Raw genomic sequence first — 24,195 nt, forward strand, 5'->3', positions numbered from 1 at the left:
TTCAGTGTCAAAACTTCATCTTCTTGATGAGAATGAACGGGAATATGTTGCAAAAGATTGTTTTCTTCACAATATAGTTCCTTCAGGGGAAGATGTGCCAACTGTAATAGCAAAATAAAAAAATGCTGTATTGCACAATGCAATTAAAACATGTGTGGTAAAATTGTTTTTAAAAAAAGAGACAGTAAACAACTTTTGGAACTTTTGGAACTTTTGACATTATGTTTAATTCCACAATTTTAATCTAATCTGATCAATTGTATTTTGATTAGTTGTCATAACAGCCTCAAAAACCAAGATCAAGGTAATGGGCCAAACATAACAAAGAATATCATTTACCATAGAAGACAGAAAGAACTCAAAGCAAATACCAGCAAACCACCTAAAATGTGTATAAATGCAACTGGGTAAGTTGCAATAGGCATTACTTTTGCATCTGATTGGTTGAGAGAATTACATGATATTTCTAGATCAATTGCAGATAGATGCCAATGTACTTCCATATATAATCAATGATGCTTGGGTTAAGAAAAACAACAAAATAGTTTTTCATATCAAACCTCAGCTGGGAATATTCGGAGTCTGTTGGCAGACACATCCAGTACTCTGAGCTGGGTACATTTTGATAAGCTCTGTTAAAATAAACCAGTACTGACCATTTGTAACATAACCAGTAATAAGACATTAACATTTTATAACAAATTGTAAGTTCTGATGGTCAGTTAAGTAACTAACAAACCTCTGGCAACTCTTCTATAAAGCTTTTGTACACATAGAGTTTTGTTAGATTCCTAAGAAATGCCATGTCCTCTGGAAGACTAAATTAGAGAAAACAAAAGAACCCTCCATCAATCAGAGTTAATTTTAGAGTGACATAGTTGTTCACAAAGTGATCAATGAGCTGGTTTGAAAACCACAGCTTACCGAAAGCTCTATAAAGTGGATGAGTACAGATTCCTCTATGAAATTGTTACTTGCACATATTTTCCATTGTGAGAGACACTTATGGTGTGTTTCACAACAGACCAGGTTTATTTATTTAGAGGGGGACATGGGGAGTTCTGAATACCACAACACTGCCACAAAATAAAAGAAACACCACATCACTGCAAGAAATATCAGGATTTACCTGGTCTGGTTTCACTCATCTATACCATGTGCTGGTCTTTGGCTGGCTGACAGTGTGTATGATAATTAAGTCCAGAGGTCAAGTAAAATATAATAGAACACGGTCTGGGGTTAATCAGTTAATCTTCAATAAGTTAATCTTTCAAAAGGATTTTAATGTCTCTGATGTTGGATAATTGACCACGGGTTATCAAAATCTAGTTTTTGGTTAGGTAAAAGAATAAACTGCTACACTCGAAATGGTTTATTTCACTGGACACTGTCATTTTGAAATACAAACATTGTACACCGTAAGGTTTAAGATCACTGCAACACCACAAGTTGAGTTTTTCTTCACTGCAATACCAATGTACCCCTCTATTAAGTACCAAAAACAAACATGATGTATAATGTACCTTGATATCTGGTTATCAGCAAGATGTAGTTCTGTGAGGTTAATCAAGTGACAAATTTCTGCAGGAACAGTGTGTAACTCATTGTGATCTACACTCTGAGAAACTGTAAAGACACCAACCTGAGATTTTTGAAAAATAAAAAATAAAAATGAAATAGTACTGCATAAAGAAAATGAATGAATAAAATCCATAACATATCCAACAAGTTGACCCAAATAATCATCGAACAAGGTTGAAACCAACATGTTAAGCCCATTTGAGTTCCATGCCATAAAATTCTGCATGATTTTGGACAAACTTTGATTGTTAACTAAACAGTTTTCATCTGTCAACTGACTACCCTCATTCCTCTCATTCAACTGTATTTCATTCAGCACGATCATCACTGTTCTGTTCAATAGTATCTAATTTGTTATTCTTTTTTTTTAACATAGTCTTAACATAGTTATATCGTATATAATTATGTATGTATATACTATATAAATTTCCATTTTATTGGTTTTAATAGTTTTATATTTGCTGCACATGCATTAATACCAGTGGTTCCTTATGGAATTGCTAACACATTTTTTGAAGTGTAAATAAAGTTTATTATTACTATTACTATTATTATCAATAATCAAGACAGTATATTCAACATGCAATACTTGTAATCAACTATTTTACTTTTACTTAGGAGAGCAGATTTACAACACGATTGAGTGATAGAAAGAGCCTCACCGTGGTAACGCTATGCGACATTATGTATCGCAATACACTACACTCACAAACATTGACTTCAAGCACATCTTAAAAAAACTGCTTTTGCTCTCAAATGTGGGTAATGCTGTTGCTTTTTTTTGGCCACTCAGTTAAAATTTAATTGATCATCAAGTAGTAAGTCATGAGGGAAAATATTAACTAGAATAATATCTGAAAATAAAACATAAATTTAATCATACCTGTTTATTTCACATGGTAAGGTCTTCAGCTGATTTCCATTTAGATTTAAAAAAGTGAGCTTTTGGAGCCCACCTGAAAATGGTTCATAAAACAATCCATAGAGAGCTGACAAAATAATTACTAACCTTTTTTAAATGTACATGTTCATTCATCAGCTTGCAGTGCATTTACTTACTGAGGACAACAGAATTGAGTTCTTTTAACTTGTTATTAAACAAATGTAGTCTCTGCAAGCCAGAAAAAAAAGAGAATACTCCTGGAAGAGCCTCTAACTTGTTATTTCCAAGGTTTAAGGATTCAAGCTGAGGAAAAAAATCGTAAACAAACTTGAGTATGAAACTAATCAGAGCAAAAATGCAAGACTATAAAATTCAAACTTCTTCAATATAACGCAGGTCGGCGACTATGGTGTTCCACACTATAATTTATATTAATACATCTACTCCTAACCCCATATCTTATTCTAAGAATGAAAAATTTAAATTGGTTTTAGTGAACTTTCAGTTGAACTTGAGCGTAAACATGCAAGACTTGGTAAAGATGTCACCTGTTTAAGTGAGGAAAATTCGTCTGGAAGGTCCGTTAAGCTATTGTTTTTCAGGTCTACGGCCTTAAGGGAAGTTATCTTTCCAATGATTCGTGGAACATTCTGTAAGTTTTTGTTACAAATGCTGAGGGATTTAGGTTTTCCTTTAGTCGCGTTCAATAAAATTCTGTCCGCCATTTTGTATCCATGTCAACAATGCTCGCGGGCTCGTGATCGTTAACCTGAGAGAGAGAGAGAGGGAGAGATAGGACTAGAGAGTGTCCATTGAAGCAGTTTGGCTCTAACCAAAGAACTTAAAGAGAATGTTTTACGCCTCGTAGGTAATTTTTAAACATGAGTGGTGTCTCGTTTGTATCAGAGACCGAAATCGAGGATGCACGGAAAAAGAAACAAGAAGAGTGGGAGAAAGTTAGAAAGGAAAGTGATCCAATAGGTAAGCCAAATTAAATAGTCGAACATTTCCTAGTGCAGGACGAGATAATCTGGCGCGATATTTTCATTACGAAAATGAATTATTCGGGGCCTAGTCATCTTTTCATTATGGTTATCCTTTAAGGTTTTTATTCGAATACTTAACCAGACATGTACAACTTTGTATGTACAGTCCATCTGAGTGTTGGTTTTACTCTCCCGCCCCAGGGTCTCCTCGTAGTCAAATAAAAACGGGTGGTATTTTGCTGTGGATAACCAAAAATGTTAACATAATGTTCTTTAGTTACCTTTTTGGTTGAATTTTTCGTTTGTTCTAAGCACATAATTCAACATCTACAAAAAATTATAATAATAGCGTCAACAATTTACAGTAAACATTATGGCAGTTTCTCGGTATCAATTGTTTTATGTGATTGGTTGCTTTTTTTAATTTGTAAGGGGTGAATTATTTAGCTGCTATTAATTTTTGTGCTAGTATTGTATGAAATGAGCGGTTCTGAGTGTACTGTCAGCTTTGCTTGCTGCAACCTTTGCACTTGTAACTAATTGCCTCATTGCCCCTAGACCAAACTTTCTGATTGCATGATAACTGTGTTTACTTGGGAAATGGGTTCCATTTACCCAGAAATTTCAGAATCACAACTTTGGACCTACACTGCCCGGCACAAAACTCTGAGGGAGCCCAATATCTATGTAAGCCCCATGGTTTCTCTTTGGGCTTCCTCACCACTTTTATTTGTTTTTGTCTGACTGTCTTGTTTTAATCGTTATTTGCATTTTGTGGTGAAAAATATTATTTGTATTTAGTGGTAAATAAATAAGTAAGGAGAAAAAAAAATAAACACCAGATTTTCAATTTATTTCCAATTGGTAGAGTGCCCTGAGCCAGTTCATGATAATAAGACCTTGTATGAAAGACTGCAAGAACAAAAACAGAAAAAACAGGATGAATGGGATCAACAACATCAGTTGAGTAGGTAAAAGTGCCATCTGTTTCTCTTTTGGTGCTGAGTGTATCTTGGGATAGTTTTTGACCTTGATTAGAAACAATTTGGTGCAGAGTTTTGTATGTTACAGGCTATCTTGACATATCTTGGCATATTTTGCCCTGAACAGAACAAAAATCGTCAAATTGTTGTTTCTTTAAAGCATTTTTATCTGAAATAATATGACTAAAAAATTGAGTAATATTCTGCTCTCTTATGGCAGATGATAACCAAAACTAGTTACACACAGCGAGTAATGAAGTTTCCATTGCAATCTAGCTCTTCTGTGAGAAAAAGATTAAATATGAAAAAAAGTTATCATAAAGAATTAGAGAAGTAAGTCATTTGTTATATAAATGAAGTTGTTTTACAGTCAATGCCAAGATTGTAGGTTTGACTCATTTATAGCTCATGATGTTGGGTGGGAACATTTTACAAGAAATAGTTATATATAATATTACAAAAAGAATTGGGGATATGTTGGTGAAACCAGTAAGATACAGTTGAGTAAATCAGACATTCAATTGAGTTTTAAATGAACTCTGAACTAGTGCTATGTTGGACATCAACAACTTACCAAGAAAAGTACATGGAAATACTAAGCACTGATTGGCTAATTCTTGAGAAATTATTATGAAGGTAATGCCCAAAATTACTACTATTTCTTGAAAATTATTCCGTCTTTTTTCTAGAAAAATATGATGAGGGGCCTTGATGGTGACAAGACAGTGTTTCTTGACCTGGTTGCTAAGCAACAAGAGGAGATAGCCAGTCGCCGATTTGATGAAGAATCACAAGAAATTAGAGAATATAGGGTATACAGTGTAGCAGTGTAGTTATTGTTTTCATTTACTTGTATGTGAACTCAGACATTCCATCTTTAAGTCATGGTAGTGGTTAGTAAGTCATTTGATTGGCTATTTGTTGGATCTATTGGTCAGTCAGACAGATGCATAGTGAGGCAGTCATTCTGTCAGTCAGTTGTTTGGTCAGTTGGTTGGCCAGCACTCAGTTAGCCACTGCATTGGTCAGTAAGTTTGTGGAGTTAGTAATTTGAGGAGAGCATGGGAAAAACCCCTTAATGGATTCTGATGGACTCCCAAATTCTCCATTAGAACTTTCTCTTACTTCCTTGTGAGTCACCAGGAGATTTGGATGTTGTATTTAAAGTCTTTTAAAGCTTTATTCTGTGCATTCGATTCATTTAGTTATAATTTAGCCAATCATTTTCAATACAAATTTAATTTGGTATGAAAATTTCAAACCTTAGTCATACTCAAGCAGGCAGAATTGTGTGTTCAACATTTTCCTCTCTTTTGCTGATTCAGGATGCAGTTTCTCAGTTTCAAAGTGCCATAATAGCTGAGCCAACAAATACCAAACCAGCTGGGTCAGCAGTCTCTCAACGAAAGTCCTCACAGGAGTCAGGGGCCAAGAAAAGTCAGCTACAACTTATAGGCAGGGGCCATTAAAAGAAAGAGGTACGAATACTACTACATATAAGACAAGAGAGCAGGAACCAGCTCATTCGTTTCATCAAATTTGTTACGAAAAGGTCTTACAGCATTCATATATGTTTTGATTTTGCTATTTGCAAAGATTAAAATAATCACTTCATGGAAACATTCCCCCACACACCCCCACATGCATGTAGTCCCGTCCAAATATATGCATTTTCAAATCAAATGCGGAAGTTTGTCTTTTCTCTTTTCTTTGCAGCAGTAGTAGCAGTCAGGAGTCTCAAGAAAAGAAGTCAAAAACTTGCGACGAGTTTGAGAAAAGTAAGATTTTTCGCAAAATTGGGTCGTTTTAATCGTCCCTCTCTGCTATAAAAGATCAGTTAGTTAAAAAAAAAAAATAGTAATAATAATAATAATAATAATCAGTTTAATTACTCTTTTTGTAGCTTACAGCTAAATTACAAGAGTGGTCAGGATACAAATCATATCTATACATTCAATAACATGAAACATTTAACTAAGAATATCTATATGTAATAGATTTATCGAGACGGTTAGTGAAAGCCATAGCGGGATCATCTCTAAGAGAGCCCGAGCGTAGATTGTATCCACGGGACACAGTTGTGCGATGTGGCAGCAAGTTAGCAAGGACGTCAGTGTCACGAACTCTCTGGATAAACTTAGTGCGTGCAGCGGCATGCCGATCAGAGAGAGTGCAAAGACCACACAGCACAAGTGCGTCCCTGTAGGGAAGCCCAGGAAAGATTATTTCTAAGGCTTTTATTTACACACTCTCAATTAGGAGGCTAAGATAATCAAATCGGTTTGCCCAAACTGGGGAGGCATACTCCAACACTGAACGAATCAGGCTGGAATACACCTGGTGTATAGTGAGGCGAATGTATGGGGCGAGTCACACGGCTGAGAAACCATTCGCGTTTACCTCGCGTTCACCGTGCGTTCATCTTGCGTTCACCTCGCGTTCACCTCACACTCCTGCTCTCGTCTGAAAAATTGACGCCTGTTTTGTTGGCTAACAAACGTATGACTGTTATTATTTTGAGAGAAAGCGTACAACTCTGTGCGAATTTAAAGAGGAGGCAACTAACAGTGGGAAGTCCTCATCTGCGGATTTATTGTTATATTCGATAACAGTACACGCCTTTGAGTTCAAATCCAATCTCATTTTGCACACAGGTACGTCAGAGATACTCGGAGAGAAAAATATTACATCCCACAAATCAAGCACGAGTTCGGAAGAAGATGACCTGAAGAAAAAACACTTCGCAAACAGAATTGACAATGTTACAAAAAGTAAAACAAAGTCAGGTATTAATCAAGAAAAGCAGGAAATACAGGTTATACTAGGGCTTGGAGCTTATTCAGACACCAGTGATTCAGACTCGTCTTCTAATGAATCGTAATGAAGTAGTATCTGGTGAATCAACTTTGTTCTCAGTGGTTGGAAGAAAGGTCGCAGAACAGAATCTTGCTGCTCATGATTCTTCAGAATGCCGTCAATTTAAAGATACGTTCAGGTAAATAAGTTGATTGTGTTTCTCCTAAATGTAAGCCATGAGAAGGAATTGTAAGCCATTTGAAAGGTTATCATCAGGACTGGACGCTTTTAGTGTGGTAATGTTCAAGTGCAACGTGGAAAGAAGCCTTCACAATAACAGTGAATGCAACTTTGCACTTTTAGTTTTCATTAAAAAACTTTAGAATTCCACAGAAATCTAATCTTTTTTTTTTCAGTTTTTATAATATTAATTTGTATTCTTTCTCTCAGAAAACGCTAGTTCTGTCTGATAAGGCTGTTGAAGAAATCTTGAGAGTTGTTAATCGTTAGTCCGCTCCAAAAGATAACGAACAGCTAACGTTTCGTTTGTAATTTGTAGGTAAAGATAAGCGTGACAAATTTAGAAGAAAATTCACCGACGTAATGAGTAAAGAAAAGCATGAGAACTCGATCGAGCTAATTTCAGCGCCTTGCTCCAACGGTGAGTTCATGCAAGAAACGTCAGCTTGTCTTTGGATTGCATCAAAAAACTAGCAGACAACATTCCTACCCCGAAACCTCTGAGGTTAACCAAAAATTATATTTGAAATTTAAGCTTCACGGAGTGTTGCATTTCATGGATGAGTTCTTGACAGACCAGAAAGATCATTAACCGGTTAACTCTGCTGGCTGGTTCCAGATAAATCAATAAAAATATACATTTTCTTAAGAGACTCTGTATCGTTATATCTGCAATGTCTTATTTCTTGAACTCGTAATTGATTTTTTCTTACCAACTTCCTCCTTTTAATGTAACACTGACGATGTCAATTTGGAAAGTGTACAAAACAATTGCGAGATGATTTTAAAACGTAACATTGCGCTAACAGTCCCCTTACTTTTCTTCGTTAAAAGAAGTGAATAAAAATCATAACAGAATAAAGTTGCAAATCCGTTCCAAGCTATAAAGGTGAACATGTTGACGGACGAGTCGCAATGAAAGGCCAATTAGTTTAGGGTTTCATGGAGCAGCCGCTTCCGATGAATGACAGCTTTATAAAGAAACAATTATTACCACCACGGACTCATACCGTTCTCTTCTGAATCTGAAGAAACTTGGAACCATTGTTGCAATATGATAGCCGAAAAAGAAGCCAGCTTTTGTACCAAACAAACAGTCTCTGTCGTGTGGTGGATTGCGAAGTAACTTCAGAATCAAAATAAATTTAACACCTTGATAACAAAAAAAAAAAAAAGAAAATAGAAAAAATTGTCATCTCTCCACTGACAGCAACACAAGTACGTGGATAAATCTAAGTAACTTCTACGGAGGCTAAACTTGTTACAAAATCCTCTATTATTCAGGCCTTCGTCAGTTTGTTGTTCTATCTCAAGCGGTTCCACATGGCGCTTCTTGCAAATGTAGCAACAGCTAGCCACAAGAAGGGTTGTTACAATCCCTGCTGATGCAATAATGGCAGGAACGTTCATACTTCGATTCTTCTGAAAATTTTCGATTTCATGGACGCTTTTCGTAGTTTCTCAACGCCCGTTTCATCAGGACTTTAAACTGAAGCTTAAATTAACTTGTAACAGCAGACGTCGGCATATTAAATATATCGCGGCTCTCATTTGAAATCCCCAAAGTGCAAACATAATTTAAAAAGTGACAGAAATGCCCTATTTTTAAAGCTGGTAATGTTTAAACAGAGCGTAAAGCAAACGAAAATGTAATAACAGTGAGAACGAGCAGTTTCAATGTTTAACGAGCAGTTTCAATGACGATTGTCATACAAGATGTGAAACCAGCTATTGAAAGTGCCAACCAAGATGTAATATGTAATGTAATAAGATGTAAGATGTAAGATGTAATGTAATAACAGTGAGAACGAGCAGTTTCAAGTTTAACGAGCAGTTTCAATGACGATTGTCATACAAGATGTGAAACCAGCTATTGAAAGTGCCAACCAAGATGACTTTTTTCATGATGACAAAAGCAAAAGAAAACTTAGTTTTTGATTATAACAAAACACCTGAGGTACAACAAGGTCTTTTGGTCAACCTTTTTAATAAATCTTTTTCAACTGTTCCGCCTGATTTTAAACCGAATCCTTAATAAAAATATTAACCCAAAAAACAGGAGGCATGATTACAACTGAAAAGTTTCCTTGAGATTTATTGCTTTCATTGTCATTAAAATTTAAGACTTCGTTTGCTAAAATGATCTTCAGCAAAACCTTCGGCAAACTTTTCCGTCTCCGCGAAAGAGACAACAAGCTTTATTTTCACTAATAAGTTTCTAATAAAAACACATCGGTGAAAGCGAACTATTCCGGCTACGTTTTTAAACAGCTTCGGCATGGTTTGATATGATATGTTAAATATTTCTCTGTGGGATATAAACCTTTAAAACTTTGAAAAAGAAGCGTTTTTCCTCAATTCTGAATTGGACAAGTATGACATTAACAGTTATTTGTCTAAAAAAAGTTAGATTGCCACGCTAGGACAGCACCTCACTGCTCGTCTTCATAAAGTAATTAAGTGGACTAGTTATCTTCTGAAGCAAGATTCTCCGCTGGAATTAACAGGCGATTATCTATTCGATTCACGCTTTGGTGAGATATTTCTCTTGCTGGACCGCTGATGAACGGCTCCTCTTGATCTTGGGCGTTCATGCTTCAGTTATTCTGTTTTTACTAACGACGCTTATAGATGAAATCTTGTTGGAATGAGAATCTTCTAAGAATGTAGATCTGACATTGTAAAATGTCCTCGCAAAATCACGGTTTAATGTACTCTGTACTGCTTATATCATTTCTAAAGCATGTATGTGGACATTTCTGTAGATATGTAGCCCGAGAAGACTAGTCATACCCAAGTTGTAAAAGTTTTTGGCAAAAATTCAACTGTGAAGCGTTTTTAACTGACTATTAATTTATTTTATTACACGACTCGGGCAGTCAGAGGGCCAATAACTAAAATCAACCAATCAAAATGCTCTATTGCCGGTCCAATATTCTCTAAGTATTGGACCGGGCACTGTCCCGAATGGTCCCGAATGATACCACACTTGTTTCCCTTTGAACTTCAGTGGTATAATAAATCTCTTATTAACCAAGCTTGCTCGGGACCGTACTGGAAGAATATCGGCCCTCGGTCCTTTTTGTACGGACCGAGCGTAGCGAGGTCCGTACTGTCAAGACCTCGGGCCGATATTCTCCCAGTACGGCCCTCGCGCTTGGTTAAAATGATATATTTCCTGGTTTTGTTAGGTATTGCTAGTCAACATATTACACTTTGCTGCAGCAAGTTGTTACAAATTGCTTAGACCGACGATCATTACAAAATTCTGCAGTCTTAACTACAAAATACGTAGCTCACTGTTATTCCAAAATGCTGCAATACCTATCAAAAATACTTACGCTTTTACAAAATGCCGTAACCGTCATTACAAAATGCCCATATTTTCTTACAAAATGCGTCGTTACTACAAAATGCCGCAGAACGGCGCCCGAGGATGGACGGGAATGCTTATGTGTGACACCTGCCGAAAGGGAGATACTCATTGCGTGTTTCTAGTCACGGATAATGTATTTCCAATACAATATCGAGATTGTGGCCACGACTAACATCCTTTTTATTTTGATTGGGAACAATTTCACACCTTGTTCTTGCACTGGTGAGTATCATAAGAAGTTTTATTCGCAAGGGGAATAGATTTACTTGAAATGTAGAGGTATCATGAAGTCTATTTACACTTATCAACTACTCTCCTCCGCAAAACTGAGACAAACAATGGAAAAAAGTAATCAAATTTCGGCCTATATGTTCATTACAAAGATTTTTCCTCTGTTAGCCTCAGATACGCCTCTGATGATGTCCGTAGTTACACTGCTGTTTGCTCAGTCATGGAATGGAGATAACTAGTCCACTTAATTACTTGGTTTATCTGATAAATCGGATAATTCATCGATCGGTAAGCAAGAAATCAAGAAGAAAAAAACAGGACAAAAATTTAAAAAATTAGAAAATGATATAGAAAGGTAGATTGGTATTCTTGTAAACGTTATTAATCAGTATTTCAAGAAGTTTGGCTTTACGAAATAGCTTCAGTTTCAGATGCGTTCGATCGTTTACATAATTAATTACGTCTCGCTCAATGTCGCGGTTGACGTAAGTACTTAGCAAAAATAGACTAGCCATTCTTAGAGGGAAGACAATTTTCATTAAGTTATGTATGATAGACTTACGATCTTCAGTACACGAAATGAAAAGGTACGTATTTGGGTAACGAGTTGATGCTCAAAGGCTAAAGGAAATCGCCAAAAGATAGCTGTAATCCAGTCTTTAACTGGATTTTACCCAAGCCTCCAATAATTTGTCACCTTCTAACATATCTAACTTATTCACTTATCAAGCTAGTATTCATCCCATAAGACAAGATCATCTTCAAGAGGCGACTATTTAGTTGAAAGTTCAAGATTAGATATACAAAAAAGGGCATTTTCAAGAAATGGTGTTAGAATCTGGAATAGCTTGTCTTGTGAAGTGCGCCAGCTATCAAAATACAATTTTAAGAGTAAAATTCATGATTTCCTCCTCCAGAGACACGAAAAATATGACGATTATATTGAATTGTCTACTTTAATAGTACAACTATAAGACCCCAGCTTGTTCTGTTCTCTTGCCATATCTTAAATGTATTAATGTAGTTGTAATTTGTCTACGGAATTTTGAATCTCTTATACCCTGTAAATATTTTTATTTTATAATATACGTATTAAACACTGCCGCCTCGGCTAGCCTTGCTAACCGCGGGCAGTGCATATTTCTTGTAATAATAATAATAATAATAATAATAATAATAATAATAATGATAATAATAATAATAATAATTATAATAATAATAATAATAATAATTATTATTATTATTATTATTATTATTATAAATAATAAATAAATAATTCTGCTTGGGCTCCAGGTGGATTGTTTTGATCGCTCTTGGAGACAACTGATCGCCTATGATTTACCTCAAGTTCTATTCGTAAAAGAATATTGCATCTTTTTTGTTAAAGGTGACGAATGTCGCAACATCATTTTCAAACCGCCAATGATAAACAAGGCATTGAAAGATCATGTGATCAAGAGTGCAGAAGTGTCTGATGCAAGGCGTTGCCGAGTGATGTGTTATATGGAGCCTAGCTGTGTGTCCATCAATGTTGGACCCTTGGAGGGAGGGAAACTCAAATGCGAGTTGAACAACGCCACTGTTGAAAACCAGTTCAAGATATCTTTTGAGAATAAACCAACCTATACCTTTTTCGCTATTGAGGTAAAATTTAAGAGAGATCGTTGCATCTCAAGATATTATTTCATGTTCTCTTGTTGCAAGTGTACGAATCTGAAGTCTAAATTTAATTTGCTACTATTGTTTTTCTTTTTTACCAGAATCCCTGCAGCAGCAGTCGCTGTTTGAACACTGGAACCTGTCAAGCTGGATTCACTAGGAAAGGTTTTCGATGTCTCTGTCGGAGTGGATTCACTGGAGAATACTGCAGTGAAGGTTAAAGAAGTTTGTCAAGAGTGGCTTGTGAATAAGAGAAAACTAAGAGGACTAAAAATCACCCATAGTCCTCTGACCAGAAATTGCACCAAAAAACACTTTTTCAAATCGCTCTGAGCTTACTTGCGCGAAACAATTCTCTTCTATGGCTAATAGATGGCTAATAGCCAATTAGCGCGCTTATTAAGCTACAATAAGTAACCTTATTCTTTACTGCAGTGATGCATTCTACTGTTAGCGAAATACACAAACGAATCCATGAGATGAAATAGTATTATCATGTTTACACGCTTTCTAGTTTACAGAAACCATGCTGAAATCTTCAAATCAGGGGCAACAAGAGACGGTGTTTATATCATCGGACTCGACAATTTTTCTACCTTTGAGGTGTTCTGTGATCAAAGAACAGCTGGTGGAGGATGGACAGTGTTCCAAAAGAGACTGGACGGCTCGGTTGATTTCTACCGCTACTGGGCCGACTACAAGCTTGGCTTTGGAAATTTGACTGGTGAGTTTTGGCTCGGACTGGAAAAGATTCATCTTCTCACCCCAGATAATAACAATATGCTGCGTGTAGACTTGGAAGACTTTGAAGGGGATACTGCTTATGCTGAGTATAACATGTTTGGTGTTATGAGTGAGGATGACAAGTACAAGCTGATCTTTGGTTCCTACTCAGGTAATCCGATAATTAAGCTCCTCAGCCTCTACCCCGTAAGACTTTAAGAACCTAGCATCGGTCTAGAATTGAAATAATAAAAAAGAATAAACAAAATGGTTTAGTCCATCCACAGAAAATCATTCACACTAAAATGACCGCCGAAAGTGTCTGAAAGCCCGGGAAAGAATATTTACTTTCCTAAAACGTGAAGAGAAGAAAGTGGAGAGCCTGCGAAGAAGGATATAAAAAAATAAGTGAAAAAGGAAAGATACGAAAAGATATCCAAATCTTTTTCGAAAGTGCATGACTTTTATATAGCAGATGGTAGGATTCCAAATCTTAATCACTGGGCAGTCACGTGGACTCGCTTTTTGGAAAAGTTCAAATAAGGTTGTAGCCTCATTTGTTCTGTTACCGTGCTATCTAAAATATTTACTCCTTTTTGATGATTCATTATCTCAGGAAATGCTGGTAACTCTCTTGGCTGGCATAATAATCAGTCCTTCTCCACCAGAGATCAAGATAATGATTATTGCATCTGTAACTGTGCCACTTCATTCAAAGGAGCTTGGTGGTACAGCGGATGTCATTCTTCGAATCCGAATGGCTTGTATCATCATGGAAAGCACGCCTCCTACGCTGATGGCGTCAACTGGTGACACTGGAAGGGACATTACTACTCTTTGAAAAGAACCGAAATGAAAATGAGGCCCATTGATTTCTGAACCAATTCAATTGTCCGGCGAAATAGCACGCAATGGAAACTTGTGTACTTAGATAATCTCGGCGATTATCTTCTCCAACAAGACCTAGCTAATATCACGGGTATCGAGTCCGAGTCCCCTAAATCGTTGCGAAAACATGTGCCCATTATCTTTCAGTTTGCAAATGTTTAAAATGGCCAACTAGTAATTAAAGAGTGTTGTGAGGTATCCTAAAGAAAGCATCATTTTGAAATAAATCGAATTTTAAATTGAAAAATAAGCATAGCTTTCAGTATGGACTTGAGCAATTTATGAGTAGGTTGGAGTGATTCACAATGTGTTTGCCAGCTCGCTAAATAAAAGATATTTCTTGGTTGTGCACATACTGTCCTATAAGAAGAAATACGTAGTTTTTTCAGTCAGTTTGTAGATATAGCAGTTAGACATAAGTAGTGAAGTGAAATGTTATGGGTTGGAAACTTAAGGTTTCTGTTGATCTCGCATGAAACGAGCCGATTGTTTTGATTGATTGGCTGTTAAGTGGGATCTTAAAAAAAAAGGGTTACCTAATCGTTCGAAAGTTTTCTTGAAATCATCTTCAAAATTCGACAAATACGCCATGGATGCGACTATTTTAAAAACTATTTGGTTACTTAGCTGCACACCAATCACATGGCAGGAACTGTTAGGCACTATCTACAAGCACTTGCTACTTTGTTTGTTATATCTGAGAAATCATTCAGTTCGCCAAAAGATGAATGAAAGAGAAATGAGACTTGTCATGTCACATAGCTCGTTTTAGCTCGTTTGAAGAAAATGGTTAACTTTGCAATGAGACGAAAGCTGCATATTAAGGTTTCACGAAACACAAAGAATGTCTGGAAAATGATGCAACATTATTATCATAGCTCTCGTGATTTTTTTTTTTTAATATATACTGAACCAATCAGTGTTCGGTTTTGTATGTTAAATGCATCTAAACAGTGGTTCTTGTCTCATCATGCTGGGGTTCGTTAAGTAATAGAAAATGTTATTCGCCACAGAAACTCCGAGAAAAAAATTATGTTTTGTAGTAAAGAAAACACCTGCTTCTTATCTGCTAATGGACCAGCGGACGCCTAAAGGAGAATGGGAATGCTGAAATTAACATCTGCTGCTGTAGAGAGACACCCACTGGGTGTTTTTAATCACATTATCTCACACCCACTATGTTTTTAGTCACATTATCTCAAATAACATGTTGTATCAGTTGTCAATTCGAGATCGGAATTATGACCGTGAGTAAGATTCTCTACATTTTGGTTGGGAATATTTTCCTCCTGTATTCTTGCACCGGTGAGTATATGACATTCAAAAAGTTTTCCACTATGAAAGACCGTTTTTCTTTCCAATCTATCGATTAATTTAAGATGTACCATGTAGCCGTGAACAGTTACAACTGACAATATTTAGTTATCCCTAAATTAAAGCGGGTAATTATGTTAGAATGAGTCTCTGCCCAGAACTCAATGTAAAGAAACACAGAGAACAAAACTCAATCAGTTTTTGGCTTCTTTAACATAAGTTGTCACCTTGAACATGCTTCCTCCGTTAGCCTTCGATGCATCACTTACATTGTGTAATCAAACCAACGCTGGCTCAATCTCACATACAACACAGATTAACTAACGTAAAACAGAGGCATATACAATTTAGGAGAAAACGAAACCGGTCAATAAACTTATTATAAAATTAAGAAAAATTGAAATATCTCCATAAAAAACCCTCTACAGTATTTTGGTTTGAGATTTCTATTTTGCGGCATTTTCACAATCCAAGAACTACTAACAGGATGGTGAAACAAGATGAAAATATTTGTTGAATTTAGCGGCTGAAACGAAAACAAAAAGATTGGGGGAGTAAACTGAGAACAGGTAATAAATACGACAAATCAATTGAAAAGGATGATCCTAAGTACAAATGAAGTGTTTTCAGAAAATTAAACCTAGGAAGAAAAGAAGGCAGGAATCGGATCCTTACATCGAACGGGCTCGAGGAAAAATGCTTCAACCGAATTCTTAGGTTCTACTACACAGTCATGTATCGTTCGTAAAAGGATACTGTATATTTTTTGATACAGGTAACGATTGTCGCAACATCATTTTCAAAAAGCTAATTATAGGCAAGGCATTGAAAGATCATGTGATAAAGAGAGTAGAGGTAGCTAATGCACGGAGCTGCCGAGTGATATGTTATATGGAGCCCAGCTGTGTGTCCATCAATGTCGGACCCTTGGAGGGAGGGAAAAACAGATGTGAGCTAAACAACGCTACTGTTGAAAACCAGTTTACGTTCTGTCTTGAAAATAGATCAGCATACACCTTATATGCTATCGAGGTAAAATTTTACAAACATTGCTGCCTATATACGAATTTGGAAACTATAAGTTTCGTTTTCTGTGAACTGACTTTTTTCTTAGCCAGAATCCCTGCAGTTGCAGTCCCTGTTTGAACAATGGCACCTGTCAAGCTGGTTTCACCAGTAAAGGTTTTCGATGTCTCTGTGGGCGTAGATTCACCGGAGAATACTGCGATAAAGGTGAAAGAAGTTTGTCAAAAGCTGCGTTTGTTAATCCAAATCTCTTTAAACACCTAGCACCCTGCATAGCAGGCGTCATGATTTCCTGGCGAGCGAGTGGTAGATATCCCAATGCAATATCTAACAATTTTTCTCCGAAGCGGAAGTGAATAGTGGTGGATATTCTACCACTTTCGCCGACACTGAGGTACATTAGTATAAGCCACGCAGAACCAAACCTCTTATAAATGGGTGCCAAGCACTGTAAACTGCGGTTATTGACCAATTTACTTTCCGAAAGAAACGGCAACAACAAAAAAACTTTGCTTTGTAAAACTCTTTGAGGATTAAAACTAAAACATCACGTGAGAAGCCTAATGACTCCCGGCAGAACATGAACCGATATGATATGAATCAGTTTCGCATTAGTTATTACCAAGTCACCAACTATGAAAGAACACAAATTTAACCTTGATGTTGTCATGATTCGCTTTATTTTCTTTTGTTTTTGTCATTGCATTCGGCTACAAAAAAATTCATTACCGAATCCATAAAATGCAGAAAATCATCATGTTTACTCAATTGTTAGTTTACAGGAACTGTGGTGAAATCTACAAATCAGGGGAAACAAGCGACGGTGTGTACAAGATCAGTCCTGATAATTTTCTAGCTTTTGAGGTATTTTGTGACCAGGGATGGACAGTGTTCCAGAAGAGACTGGACGGCTCGGTTGATTTTTACTGCGACTGGAACGACTACAAACATGGCTTTGGTAATTTGAGTGGTGAATTTTGGCTGGGACTGGACAACATTCACCACCTGACCTCAGATAATAACAAGATGCTGTTACGAGTGGACTTAGAAGACTTTGAAGGGAACACCGCTTATGCTGAATATGACATGTTTGGTGTTATGAGTGAGAATGACAAGTACAAGTTGACCTGTGGTTCTTACTCAGGTGATTTTTAATAATATTATGTTTCCCAATAGGACAGAGTCTCTAGTTTCATTCTTAGCTTTTGCACGGTTGTCAGTTAGTGGAGACGACCCAAAAAGCTTACTCCTGACGAGGGTGTAGTAGTTTAAAAAGTTTAGTAGAAAAATAGGACACTCTTTATCCCGCACTAATTAGCTGCATTCCTCTCTCGTTGTTTTTCCATATTTGCACGCAGAAAATCCAGTCCCCCTCCCCCCTCCCAAAAGAGAAGAGAACTATAAGTGAAAAAATAAATTAAAAAGTTAAAACACTAAAAGCAGGGAAGGATTTAGTCATGTTCACTGATCCTCATCCAAATTACAGCAAGTGCTGTAAATATACGTAGATCTGCAAGAACTTCTAGATACAAACTTAGATCTTACACGTTCAACGTAAGAAAATCCTATTTATGACTTAAGTTTCCCTCAACAAATTCTGAATGAGGTTTTCCGCTTCTTTATTGGTGCCAGTTTCTCGAAGCAAACTATAAATTTTCTTTCTCTGCTGGTAATTCTGGGAAATGTCTTCGATTTCTTATACAATGCGGCATATTTGATAGCTTAGAGCGCGGCATATTTGATAGAAATTGGAACCGAAAAATCTTATTGCCTTCAACAGTGTAAACGTATTTCCAAATTGTACCTCATTTGTGAGCTGAACCCATAATCTCTGTGGAAATAACTAGCTACATAAACCTTAGGAATTAACTGCGGGGTGACCAATCACACGATGCATACCTTGAACATTTTGGTATGGTCAGTTAATCAACACTGGGCAACGGACTGCTCTGGTGACATATAATTTAGGGGCGCTGACTGTTTGCTTATTTTATGTGTCAGGGACTGCCGGTAACGCTCTTGGCCGGCAGAGCAACCAGCCCTTCACCACCAGAGATCAAGATACATACATACATACATACTTTATTGCATAGCTCCCCCCTGGGGGCTCTTCCGCCATACATGAATATAAGATATTAAGTCGTAAAAACGTCATAATAAGATAACATGATATTTAAAAAAAAAAAAAAAAAAAAAAAAAAAAATTAGCTTATATTTCAATACTAAAGTCACATGTTACGAATTAAGAATATTCTTAAAAATTTTCTTTTTAAAACCACTTAGGCTATCTGTGTCTCTGATAAATTTGGGTAAAAAATTATAACTTTTAGCCCCACGGAAGGCAAAAGCCCTTTGCCCAGCCGCGATCCTGCACTTGGGCAACGTAAGCTCGCTCTTCTGTCTGGTATCTCTTTGGTGAATTTCGGAACGTTGTTTAAATCGTTCACAGAGATAGTTAGGAGTCAAGTTGTTGATGCATTTATAAACCATGACTAAGTCATTAAAAAGTAGTTTTTTCTTTACGTTAAGCCATTTAAGAGACTTCAGTGCCTCTGTGATGTGATCGTACTTTTTCAAGCCAGTCACGATCCTGCAAGCGTAGTTCTGGACTAACTGAAGTTTTTTGATATTGTTATTACTTGTGTTGCTCCAAACTGTCGAACAATAAAAAAGTTTGCAAAAGACGAAAGCGTTTATGAGGTATATCAGAGTGCTTCGATCCAGTAAATGTTTTATCCTATTGACTCTCGTTAATTTAAACATACAGTCAGATACCGTTTTTGTGATGTGCTCATTAAAATTAAGATGGCAATCAATGTGCACTCCCAGGTCCTTAACTACGGTCACAGGCTTGATTTCAGTTCCCAATATTGTGGCACTTGGAAGAGTGGCAGGTAAAGTTCTCATTAGTTGGGGGACGCCCACATAGAGAAGTTTTGTTTTATCAGGGTTTACGAGCAGCGAATTTCTACAACACCAACTCAATATTTCTTCTAGATCTTCGTTTACAGCAGAGATAACGTCTTGAAGTTTGTTTGAGGGGAACCCGAGGAAAATTTTTGTGTCATCCACATAGCCCAGGGGTTTGCAGTGTTTTGGAACTCGAAAGAGATCGTTTACATATAATGTAAACAATACTGGGCCCAGGATGGATCCTTGCGGTACTCCGACTGTTAAGGGTAGAGGGCTGGACAAGGTATCCTGAATCTTTACAACTTGTTGACGTTGTGTCAAATAACTCTCGAACCAGGTACAAGCTATTTCCGATAAACCAACGTTGCGAAGTTTTCGCAACATCAAGTCATGTCGAATGCTATCAAAAGCTTTGGACATATCCAAGAGAACTATAACCGACATCTTTCTGTGATCCATGTTATTTAGTAGTTCGTCTGTGAAATAAAGTAATGAGGTCTCGGCTGAGTGAAATTTTCTGTTTCCGCTTTGCATTTGATATATTATATTGTTTGAGTCAAGGAAGTTGACTAGTTGCTAGTGAGCTGCTCTTTCGCATACTTTAGATAAAATGGGTAGTAGTGAAATTGGTCTTGTGTTGGCAGGTTCCTCACTGTCGCCTGATTTAATGATTGGAACGATTTCTGCTTTCTTCCATTGTAGTGGAAAACTGCCCAGAGAAAAGGAGTCATTTATAAGACTAGTTATGATGGGAGCAATAACTGGTGAACTATCTTTCAGAATTTTTGCATTTACTTTGTCGCAACCGGGAGCTTTGTTAGACGGTATACTCATAATAATCTTCTGCACATCGCCCGTAGTGATGGAACGGAACATAAACAAGGTATTTTGACCAGAGCTGCGAATGGATTCACACGGATGAATTCCCTCAGTGTCTCGGGAGTTGAGATTATGTTCTTCAGCAAGGTCCGTGGCTTTCAAAGCTGTCACTTTTCCCACGTTAGCATAAAATTCATTGAATTTATTTGCCAGAAGAAGTGGATTTTCAACAGCGGCTAATGGAGCGTTTTTCTTGGGAAGACAACGGTTAAGAATTTTCCAAATCGAGTTGGAGTTTCCATTCGATTTTGAGATTTCAGAACGAACATGTTCTTTTTCGGCAAGCTTGATTTCATGTTTGACCTCCTGACGGAAAAAGCGATAAGCATTCCAGTGCAATTTGTCGTTGGTTTTCATCGCCTTTTTATGCCACATATCACGCGTGTTCATTAGTCCTTTGATCTCTGGTGTAATGAATGGATTAGGCCTTGAATTTATCCTGATACGTTTAATTGGGGCGTGCTCGTCTAAGACCTGAAGAAAAAGGCAGTTAAAGGCGTTAACTTGATCATCAGGATCTTCAAAAAGCTTAACGATATGAAAGGGAACATTTGCCAAATCGTCAATAAAGCCATTACGATCGTAATTTTTATATGTTCTCGTGGTTACATATATTTTCCGTGGCCTTGGTGTCTTAAACTTGAGTGTTAAGCTAACCAAACTATGATCACTAATTGCAGACTGTATCACTTCGCAAGCGTAGATGATATTTTCGTTTGTAGTCAGAGCAACATCGATGAGTGATTCAGAATTTTCGGTTACTCTTGTTGCGGTTTTGACGAGTTGAGTTAGGCCAAAAGTCGAGCAAAAGTTGATCAGTGCGCGGCCCCCAGGATCAGTTGTTCCAAGAACATTACAATTAAGATCTCCAAGGATTAGCACATTTAAGCCATGTAGCAGAGAGTCAACAAAAGTCTTACTTAAGTCTTCTAAGAAATCTATTGAGGCATCCGGTGGTCTGTAAACTGTGCAGAGAAGAAAAGATTTAAATTTCTTATACTGTACATTCATCCAAAGCTGTTGAAAATTCGATTCAGACGTTGAGGACCATTTTTCAATCACCGAGGCCTTATAAATATTTTTAATGTAAACAAGTAATCCGCCACCTCTCGTGCGTAGCCCTCGATCTTGCCTGAACGTCGTATATCCTGGAATAAAAATATCCGCGTCATGTATTGTAGAGTCCAACCACGACTCAGAAATAGTAAAAAGGTCATACTTGTTATTGATAATCATGTCTTTAAGAAGGTGAAAATTTTCGCGAGACGCCACAGAGCGTACATTAAGATGGGCGACGGACATGAGATGTTTTCGATTCTTCGTTGCTTGATTTCCGGTCGATTTGTTGCCTTGGTTTGTAGTTTCATTGCTGCCTGCTTTTCCTCGTATGGAGGGCCCAGGTTGCGGGTGAATGTCGCCAGACAAGAGGATGAGATTAACCGCAAAGACGCCTCGAGCGTCAGGCATCGCCATGGTCGTTTGGCCATGTTCAGACCATTTGCAAATGGGAAACCTTCGCTGTTTACACCGCGACGAAGTTCGACGAAAGATAGTACAACGATTTGAATCAAAGGTGATATCTTTGATAATGATCACTGGGGTCATAACTGCGCCATTCGGTTCAAAGGAGCTTGGTAGTACAATGCATGTCACCACTCGAATCTGAATGGCTTGTATCTTCGTGGCATTCACTCCTCCTTTGCTGATGGTGTGAACTGGTATCACTGGAAGCGATTTGGATGCTGATGGTGTGAACTGGTATCACTGGAAGCGATTTGGATACTCCTTGAAGAGAACCGAGATGAAAATAAGACCAATGAATTCCTGATCGTGCATGGCTTTCTTCAAGTGTTCGAATACCACGGACGCGCGACACGCGACACACGACACGTAACACACAACAAGGGCTTTGAACAACACACCCTTTTCTCTATCTTTTTTTGTGGGGGAAGGGTGAAATGTGCCAAACTCAAGCGAGACGGGAAGCACGTGACATGTGAAGGTACGACCATTCCGCTCAGTGACATAGGAAAATGTGATTCCCGCATTGCTGGATAAAGAAATGGTGTGTTCAATGCCTTGAATTAACCATATTGTCTAGATTTGAAGGCCATGGCCGAACCAGTTCCAGGGAATGCCTCGATAGTAGCGGGGGTTTCAATAAACGCCACTTCCCATTGGTCTGTCGCCGTCCATAAGATCTCCCACCGCCGTCTGTTGAGCCTGTAAGCAGGTTTCGGTTTTTTCCAACAGCTCACCCGCCTATTATACAATCGGCTGCCGCTTACGAAAAAAGTTATTAAAACCAGTACTCCTGGATAGCAGCAGCGAAGTGAAAGAGCAAGGGAGGCTTGGGTCGGGGCGGGTTGTTAAGCAACTCGACCTAGTCCTCCTCATTTTATCATTCCTCCGCTCTTTTCGCGCCTTTTTTTTTCATACAAACTCAACGCTTGAACAGCCTAGGTCGTGGCTTTTATTTCAAACTAATCCCGGAGAACTCAAGACTTATATGAAACCGATATTTGATCAGGGCTCGGCCATTATAAACGGATCGTATCTTCCTGTGGTGATCCTGAAGACTTGTAATAACTATTTCAGTCCAATGCGCCGGATAAGCTAAATCAAGGCAGATGTGACCGAGTCGGGCTGACCATAAAACTGTAATCTCCAAACACCGCTATCTCCTTTCTGAATACACTTAGGTATGTCCTTTGTCATTAGAACTTGACCCTGTAATAATATCTTTGGGCTCTAACATTTCCATACTTAGTGGTATGTTACTCTTTGTTTTTATGCGCCCATCGAACTTACTTAAGTGAATTTAAGAAGGAATTTTTGACCTCAAAGGAACCATTCACTTTAATGCTCATAACTCACGGAGTAAAAGCGCTGAAAGAAAAATACTGTTCTTCAGTAAATACAATTTGTTTTAGAACCGCATCCTTGAGTAAAGTCTCGCATTCTGATTGGTCAACGAAGCGAGGTATTTAGCGTGGAATTGCGAGTTGAAAACGAGCTAAGTGAAATTGTTTCGCATCTACGTAAGCATAACAATTTTAAGTAATCATAACGATTACAAAAGCTGACGTTTCGAGCGTTAGCCCTTCGCCGGAGCGAATAGAGGAGATGTGGGTTGAGTGTGCTTGTAGAGGCAGAAAATGGAGCTACGTTATTGGTGGGAGCATGGCAACGACAAAAACATGAATAAATTAGTGGAATGAAAAGCGTTCGTTGATACCTGTGGGATTTAGACTGCCGGTTTGAAAGATGAGCTTTTGTTCAAGATTTTTACGGCTTTCCGTGCCACCTAAGTGCAAGGAAAGACCGCAGATTGCCATGTGTTGCTTAGAATGATTAGGTAAATTAAAATGTCTAGCGACTGGTTTCGATGTGTCCTTGTCATTCCTTTCCACGTCTCGAAGGTGTTCTCGGAATCGGTCACCTGGTCTTCTGCCTGTTTCGCCGATGTATATCTTTTTGCAGTAAGTGCAAGTTATGCAATAGATTACATTGGCGGAGGTGCACGTGAAGTGATCGGTGATCTTAATGGATCGTTTAGGTCCCGATATTTTATCAGTGTTGTGAATGAAAGGAAACGTTTTGCATTGTGCACGAGCGCATTTAAAAGTGCCTGGTTGCTCATTAGTCTGAAAAGAACTTCTGACAAAAAAATTGCCTATGTTTTTGTCGCGTTTGAATGAAATGAGCGGAGGCTGC

General features: G+C 37.7%; 4 pseudogenes across 3 annotated transcripts in view; 3 read left to right on the forward strand and 1 right to left on the reverse strand.

Annotated features, from left to right (window-relative positions):
* The window catches only part of LOC148735555 (leucine-rich repeat-containing protein 69-like), a 7,964-nt pseudogene extending 4,748 nt beyond the window's left edge, over nucleotides 1-3,216 (reverse strand). Inside the window, exons 1-7 of the transcript XR_015999380.1 lie at nucleotides 3,013-3,216; nucleotides 2,641-2,767; nucleotides 2,465-2,537; nucleotides 1,524-1,642; nucleotides 740-818; nucleotides 561-632; nucleotides 1-101 (exon numbers count right to left, since the gene is read on the reverse strand). The exon at nucleotides 1-101 is cut by the window's left edge and continues 1 nt beyond it. The product of XR_015999380.1 is annotated as a leucine-rich repeat-containing protein 69-like (transcript). The remainder of the gene's footprint in view (nucleotides 102-560; nucleotides 633-739; nucleotides 819-1,523; nucleotides 1,643-2,464; nucleotides 2,538-2,640; nucleotides 2,768-3,012) is intronic.
* Nucleotides 3,217-3,225: 9 nt separating this feature from the next.
* LOC148735556 (PSME3-interacting protein-like) lies at nucleotides 3,226-8,122 on the forward strand (annotated as a pseudogene). The gene is made up of 7 exons (XR_015999385.1): nucleotides 3,226-3,445; nucleotides 4,319-4,415; nucleotides 5,122-5,245; nucleotides 5,759-5,911; nucleotides 6,150-6,211; nucleotides 7,088-7,428; nucleotides 7,789-8,122. The product of XR_015999385.1 is annotated as a PSME3-interacting protein-like (transcript).
* LOC111347705 (uncharacterized) lies at nucleotides 7,291-15,398 on the forward strand (annotated as a pseudogene). Its single transcript, XR_015999379.1, has 6 exons — nucleotides 7,291-7,428; nucleotides 7,789-7,890; nucleotides 12,464-12,720; nucleotides 12,837-12,951; nucleotides 13,250-13,630; nucleotides 14,075-15,398. The product of XR_015999379.1 is annotated as an uncharacterized LOC111347705 (transcript).
* Nucleotides 15,399-17,209: 1,811 nt separating this feature from the next.
* On the forward strand, nucleotides 17,210-23,862 carry LOC148735557 (fibrinogen C domain-containing protein 1-like; annotated as a pseudogene).
* The last annotated feature ends 333 nt before the right edge of the window (nucleotides 23,863-24,195 follow it).

Source organism: Stylophora pistillata, chromosome 3, assembly GCF_964205215.1.
Source record: "Stylophora pistillata chromosome 3, jaStyPist1.2, whole genome shotgun sequence".
NCBI lineage: Eukaryota > Metazoa > Cnidaria > Anthozoa > Scleractinia > Pocilloporidae > Stylophora > Stylophora pistillata.